We start from the raw sequence: 7,588 nt of genomic DNA on the forward strand, positions 1-7,588 counted from the left end.
TGAGGACACTAAGGAGAAAGGAAGAAATGGGAAGAGGTTTGGAGAGGGAAATCAAATGATGCCATTTGATAAGAGAGGTAGAAGTAACTATGAAGGGGTTTTTCTAGTTATTTTCAAAAATGCTTATTAAAGAAATGGGAAGGAATAAAATTAAAATTACTCATTATCTCTGCTACAATAACTAAGCTTGTCAGTCCATCATAGTGAAAAATATTTCACCGTTTAAAATTGAGCTATGTATCAATCACCTCTCTGTTTTTCCCATTCAGGGTCACTTCTGCTCTACATTTGTGAAGGGGCTCACCATGTCTTTGAAGCTGTGCACACACTCAAAAAGAGATAATAAAGCATAAGGTGACAAAGAGAATAAACATAAATTCCTTATACAACTCAATGACAACCTCTCTCACCCTGGAAGGAGCTTGGATTTGCAGCTGTAACAGCTCCCTCTTGTGACTGTATATGTCAACTCTTTTACATAGAACTAGGAACCTAGTCAGTTAGCAATCTTTCAGGGTTTGTGTTTCAGGTCTAAAGATAGATTATTTTGGATGTGCTACCTCCCTCTAGTGATGAGGCTCAGCAAAAAGCTTCCTACCATAATTCTCTAAGAAAGATCAAATTATTTTCAGTCACTTTGGGGTTTTAGAATTATTTCCTAAAATTCATAAAGAACCAAATAAGAGCCCACATTGCCAAAGCAAGACTAAGCAAAAAGAACAAATCTGGAAGCATCACATTACCCGACTTCAGGCTATACTATAATGCCATAGTCACCAAAGCAGCATGGTACTAGTATAAAAATAGGCACCTAGACCAATGGAACAGAATAGAGAACCCAGAAATGAAGCCATATACTTACAGCCAACTGATCTTTGACAAACCAAATAAAAATATAGTGTGGGGGAAGGGCACCCTGTTCAACAAATGGTTCTGGGATAATTGGCTAGCCACATGTAGAAGAATGAAACTGGATCCTCATCTCTCACCTTATATAAAAATCAACTCAAGATGAATCAAGGACTTAAATCTAAGACATAAAACCATAAAAATTCTAGAAGATACCATCAGAAAAACCCTTCTAGACACTGGCTTAGGCAAAGACTTCATGACCAAGAACCCAAAAGCAAATGTAACAAAAACAAAGATATATTTTAAGGATATATACATGTTATTTTTTTATTTTAGTTTTTATGGGTACATTGTAGGTGTATATATTTATGGGGTACCTGAGGTGTCTTGATATAGGCATGCAATGCATAATTACATCTTAGAGGCTGGGCATGTGCCTCACGCCTGTAATCCTAGCACTTTGGGAGGCTGAGGCATGAGGATCACTTGAGGTCAGAGTTCAAGACCTGCCTGCTAACATGATGAAACCCTGTCTCTACTAAAAATACAAAATTACCCGGGCATGGTGGCATTTGCCTGTAATCTCAGCTACTCATGGGACTGAGGCCCCAGAATCACTTGAACCTGGGAGGCGGAGGTTGCAGTGAGCCAAGGTGGCGCCACTGCACTCCAGCCTGGGTGATGCAGTGAGACTGTTTTTAAAAAAAAAAGTTTACACCATGGAGAATGGGATATCCATCCCCTCAAGCATTTATCTTTTGTGTTACAAATAATCCAGCTGTACTCTTTTAGTGATTTAAAAATATATAATTAGATTATTAACTATAGACACCCTGTTGTGCTATCAGATGATAGGTCCTATTCGTTCTTTGTATTTTTTTTGTCCCCATTAATCATCCCCACCTATTTTTTTAATTTTATGTTTTGAGAGGGAGTCTTGCTCTGCCTCCTAGGCTGGAGTGCAGTGGCGTAATCTCGGCTATGTAATCTCTGTAGCCTCTGCCTGCCAGGTTCAAGAGATTCTCCAGCCTCAGCCTCCTGAGTAGAAGAGGATTACAGACATGTGCCATCATGCCTGGCTAATTTTTGTAATTTTAGTAGAGATGGGGTTTCGCCATATTGGCCAGGCTGGTCTTGAACTCCTGACCTCACGTGATCCACCCACCTTGGCCTCCCAAAGTGCTGGGATTACAGGTGTAACCCTTCATGCCCAGCCCATCCCCACCTATTTTAAGGATAGTTTTTAAAAGTTCATTTAAATTTTCTGGTTGCTTGAACATAAAATGTAATTTTTAATACTACATAGCTAAACTCATCAACGTAATACATATTTGCAAATGATTTGGAATTGTATATATCACAGTCATGCCATCCGTGGCTAATGTTATTTATAGTCTCATTTCTAATTGTTAAAACTTTTATTTCTTTATTTTCCTTAAATACTGGTTAGGACCCTCAGTATACTTTTTTAATAGGGATAGTGTTTTTTTGGCTTTCTTGAAATAAAGCATTCAACATTTTTCATTAAGTTTCCTGTCTGCTTTGTTGTAATATATATAATTTACCAGAATGAGGACTTTTTTTTCTATTCCCAATTTGCCATAAATTTATCTCTTTATTATGAATGAATATTTAATTTTTATTAAAAACTTTTATGTAACTGTTGAGATTATTAAATCATGTTTTTATTAATGAGAATTATTACTTTAATTCATTTAAGATGTTAAATAAATATTATATAAAACCCACTTGCTTGTGATATGTTGTTCTTTTTTATAAGCTGCTAATTATTTTTACTAACAGTTTGTTTAGAATTTTTGAATTTATGTTCATTGAGTGAGATTATCCCATAACAATTTTTTCAAAAATACTTCTTTATTCAGGTTTAGTATCAAAATCATGCTGGCCTTGTAAAATAAATTGGGAAAACATTTTCTCATTTTTTTCTCTGTATTTAGATTAAGTTGAGTAACTAGGTTATTCTGCTACAATAATCAACTCCAAAATCTCAGTGAGTTACAGAAACTGTTATTTATTTTCTGCACATACCTAGTTCATCTTGGATTATTATGAAGACCCCTACCCTGCTTTGATGTGACTCTGATTGCAGTCTACACAAGGAGTTATTTTGCTCATTGTTTTTTACATTCTCTGGCTCAGTCCTCCGGAATATTCTTTTCCTATTATCTCCTTTGACCACATATTAAGGAATATGCCTGCCTTGGTGGATAAATTGGTTTCTCAGCCCACCTTCTGCTGGGCTTATGAAGCACCCAAGAATTATTTTGTATCTCTAACAATCATAGTTTGTTCTAGTCAAAACTTCTTTTGGTCATTCATTTCTTTCAAAACATTAATTGCCTTCTTATTTATCTGATTACAATAAAAACCATGTATTCATGTATTAAAATAAATAAAATAAATTTATGTATTTATGAAACTTGTTTATATATAAAATATATAAATAAATAAAATAATAGTTATAAAAACTGCCAAAATCAACCTGAAATTGGAAGATAAAATGATTTTTAGTGCTATTTCAAATCTGAAAATCCAACAGTTTAAGATGAGAATCAGCAAACTGCTTCTGAATTTCATGAAATACATAGCTTCATTTAATCTTTTTTATTGTTCAGGAACAATTTCAAAAAGCACTTTGTGTGATGGTTAATATTGAGTGTCAACTTGATTGGATTGAGGGATGCAAAGTATTGTTCCTGGGTGTTTCTGTGAGGGTGTTGCCACAGGAGATTAATATTTGAGTCTGCACTGGGAGAGGCTGACCCACCCTTCATCTGGGTGGGCACCATGTAATCAGTTGCCAGCTCGGCTAGGATAAAAGCAGACAGAGGAATGTGGAAGGACTTCACTGGCTAAGTCTTTTGGCCTTCATCTTTCTCCCATGCAGGATGCTCCTTGCCCTCAAACATCAGAATCCAAGTTCTTCAGCTTTTGGGCTCTTGGACTGACAGCAGTGGTTTGCCCGGAGCTCTCGGACCTTGGACCACAGATGGAAGGCTGTAATGTCGGCTTCCCTACTTTTGAGGGTTTGGTACGCCGACTAGCTTTGTTGCTCCTCAGCTTGCAGACAGCCTATTGTGAGACTTCACCTTTTGATTATGTGAGTCAATACTCCTTAATAAACTCCCCTTCATACGTACAACTCTCCTATTAGTTCTGTTCCTCTAGAGAACCCTGACTAATACACTTTATGATTTACTTTAACCCAAGATAGAAACGTAATACTTGGAAATCTCAAGAAAGAATGGAAATCTCAAGAAAGAATGCTGCTTGATATACAAACTCAATAAGGAAGCATTTTTTTACAGAGGAATGTTTACATTATAAGGTCTCAACTGTGCCGCTAATGTGCCTTCTTCCCGTCTGTGGTTCATGCATTTTCCCTAAGCTCCTGAGCAGGTGGCTTCCTTTATGGAGTGCTAAGGTTTTTGTTTATCTTCCATTGTCATTTCTACTTCTGTGGGATTCCTGAGAGCCCAGAAGTAATTGGCTGAGTCAGTTTTAAGTAAGTGATGGTGAAGTTGACGAATCTTTTCTTTTTCTCAAAGTTCACAGAGTAACAATGCTGCTTTGCATTTGACTTAGAATAACCCTGATGAATAAGGAAAACCATCTCTTCACTTGGAGGTTGCTTGTACCAATATAAAGTATACGTATTCCATCTGGTTTCATACATGCAGTCCGAGGTCACAGCTACTCCTTTCTGCATAGTTACTGTGGTCTGAACTTGGGTTACTTTCTGAGCCATGCTGGATCCTATGGGAAAAAGGAGAAAACAGAGTTGCTTCCCTTAAATGTCTCAGATGGGTCATGAGGACTAGATTAATTTATGGCAAAAGGACAAATAAAATAATTAAATAGTGTTTCATTTCCCTACTTCCCTTACCTCTTACTTAATACTCCACCAGTTCCAATTTGTTCAGCCCCACTCTCGAGGAAGCTGCAGTCCCACGTTTTTGGGGCCGCACATATGTACTGAACCCAAAGGGGGCCACGAATGCCCACAGCAGGCCAGGGCAGAGCATGATAGAATTTCTTCTTATGGTTGAAATTTGCTTCTTCACTCAAGCCTGGAAACCAAATGATTCTCTGAGTGCCTGAGTGCAAAGTCCCTGGAGATGTTCAGTGTTTCTGCCCCCAAACAGGAAATACAGTTTGCAAGTAGTATGTTACATTGCTCTATTCAGAGACTGAAAAATATGCCCTATCCCAAATCTCTGTTTTGTCTTGGTGTTTTTCTGTGGCAATACATTTGAAAAATTAACCTTATGTCTAGCAAGGTACAGGAATAAAGTTTAATAATCTTTTTGTTATTGAATTTTTGCTTAATATCATATGGTCAGAGACTATGACTATTCTGAATGATTTAAGTTCTTTGAAATTGATTAGGGCTTACTTTATATTTCAGAATATAGTCAATTTTGCTAAATATTCTATGTGTATTCTGTTCTTTTAAGGTAAAGTATTCAATCTATGTATGTGAGGTAAAGGATATTAGTTGTGTTGGTCATAATTTCAATACGTTTCTGCTTAGAGATGTGTGTTAATGCCTGACACGATGGTTGGAAAATTATTTATTGATCTTTTAATCAATAAATTCTACCAATTTAATTCTACTGGTCAACTCTACTGATTTATGTTTGAAATATTTTGAAGCTATGCCATTAGGTGTATATAAAAATAGAATTTGTTCTTGGTAGATTGTACTCTTAATCATTTTGATGTGTTGCTCTGTGTCTCTAGTAATAATTCCTGGTTTAATGTCAATTTTATCTGATACTAGTATAGCTACCCAACTTTCGTTTGGTTGGGGACTCCAAATGTCTTATTATTCACATGCAAAAGAATGAACTTGCATCCCTACTTCCTACCATATTCAAAGATTAACTTGAAGTGGAACAATAACTTCAATGTACAAACTGAAACTATAAAACTCTTAGAAAATATAGATATAACTATCTGTGACCTTGGATTAGGCAAGGTTTTTAAATATGTGACATATAAAGCACCAGCAACTAAAGAAAAAAATAGATAAATTAGACTTCATCAAAATTTGTAACTCTTCTATTCAAAAGACACTATTAAGAAGCAAAAAAACATAATCTATAGAATGGGAGCATCTATTTGCAAATCATATGTCTCATAAAAGTCTGGTATCCAGGACATATAAAGAATTCTTTCAACTCAACAATAAGAAGACAACCCAATTAAAAACAGCCCAAATACTTGAGTAGACATTTTCTAAAGCAGGTACACAAATGGCCATTAAGCACGTGAAGATATGCTTAACCTTATTAGTCATCAGGGAAATGCAAGTGAAAACCACAGAGGGATACTACTGTATGCCTACTAAGATGGTTATAATTAAAAAGACGGACAATAACAAATGAGAATGTGGAAAAATTGGAATCCTCCCATACTGCTGACAGTAATGTAAAATAGTGAAGCCACGTTGAAAAATAGTTTGGCAGTTCCTCAGAAAGTTAAACATAAAATTATCATATGACCCACAATTCCATTTGTATGCATATACCCAAAGTACTAAAAATGTATGTCTACACAAAAACTTGGTCACAAATGTTCAGCCTTGAAATCAGTATGGTAAGTGAAAAAGTCAGTAAAATATGTGAATATGTGAATCATACAATACGTGACATGATAGGTCACATATTGTACAATTCCATTTGTATGAAATATCTAGGATAGGCCAGAGAGACTGAAAGCAGATTAAGGCATTGTTAGGGGCTGATGTGGTGAGGAGGGGATGCAAGTGACTTATAATAGGTATGAATTTTTTTTTTTGGCAAGTGATGATAAAGTTTTGGAATTAGTTGTGATGGTTGCACAGATTTGTGACGATATTAAAAATAATTGAATGGTACACTTCAAAAGCATGGATTTTAAGGTATGTGAATTATATCTCAATTTATCAAAATAGAACAAGCAGAACTATTCTACAGTTTTATGTAAATAAGAACAATTCTTACTTTAGTGGAAGCGTCTAGGGGGAAACATGAGAGAGTTTTCACGATTATGGGAAACGTTCTATATTTTAGTTTCGGTGATGGTTGAATGGACATATACATTTGTCAAAACTCATTGAACTGTACTCTTAAGATCTGTGTACTTACTGTACATAAACTATGCTACAATTCAAACAAAAATAATAATTTGAACACAATCTATGTCCATCAACAAGAGATTGACTAAATAAAATGTGGTATAGTCACACAATGGCAAAATTTGAAACTTTAAAGAGAAGGATATAGCCAGTTGATGGTTGTTAAAGCTGAATGACAGACACAAGGGAGCTCATTATACAATTCTTCCTAGTTTGTGTGTGTTTGAAAATTTAGATTAAAAATACTAAGGTAGCTGTCTTCATGTACTGACAATGATGGTTTCCCATGATGTAGTTTAAGTAAGAAAGCATGGTAAGAGAACAGTGTGGATGGTATGCTACCATTAATATGTATGTTATATATACCCATAAGCATATATACATATGTCATTTTAATATATACATATATACATATACTATATATATGTATAATGTTCAAACAAAATTTCAGTGTAACAGTGGTTATACTAGGCTGTTGGGGATAGTGTGGATAGAGGTAAAGAGAAAAGTTACTTTTCACTGTGCATCCTTTTGTATAATTTTTATTTTATACCATGTATACTTATTACCTATTCAAAACTCTGAGAATAATTT

The sequence above is a fragment of the Mandrillus leucophaeus genome, unplaced genomic scaffold (assembly GCF_000951045.1).
Source record: "Mandrillus leucophaeus isolate KB7577 unplaced genomic scaffold, Mleu.le_1.0 Scaffold1226, whole genome shotgun sequence".
Lineage (NCBI taxonomy): Eukaryota > Metazoa > Chordata > Mammalia > Primates > Cercopithecidae > Mandrillus > Mandrillus leucophaeus.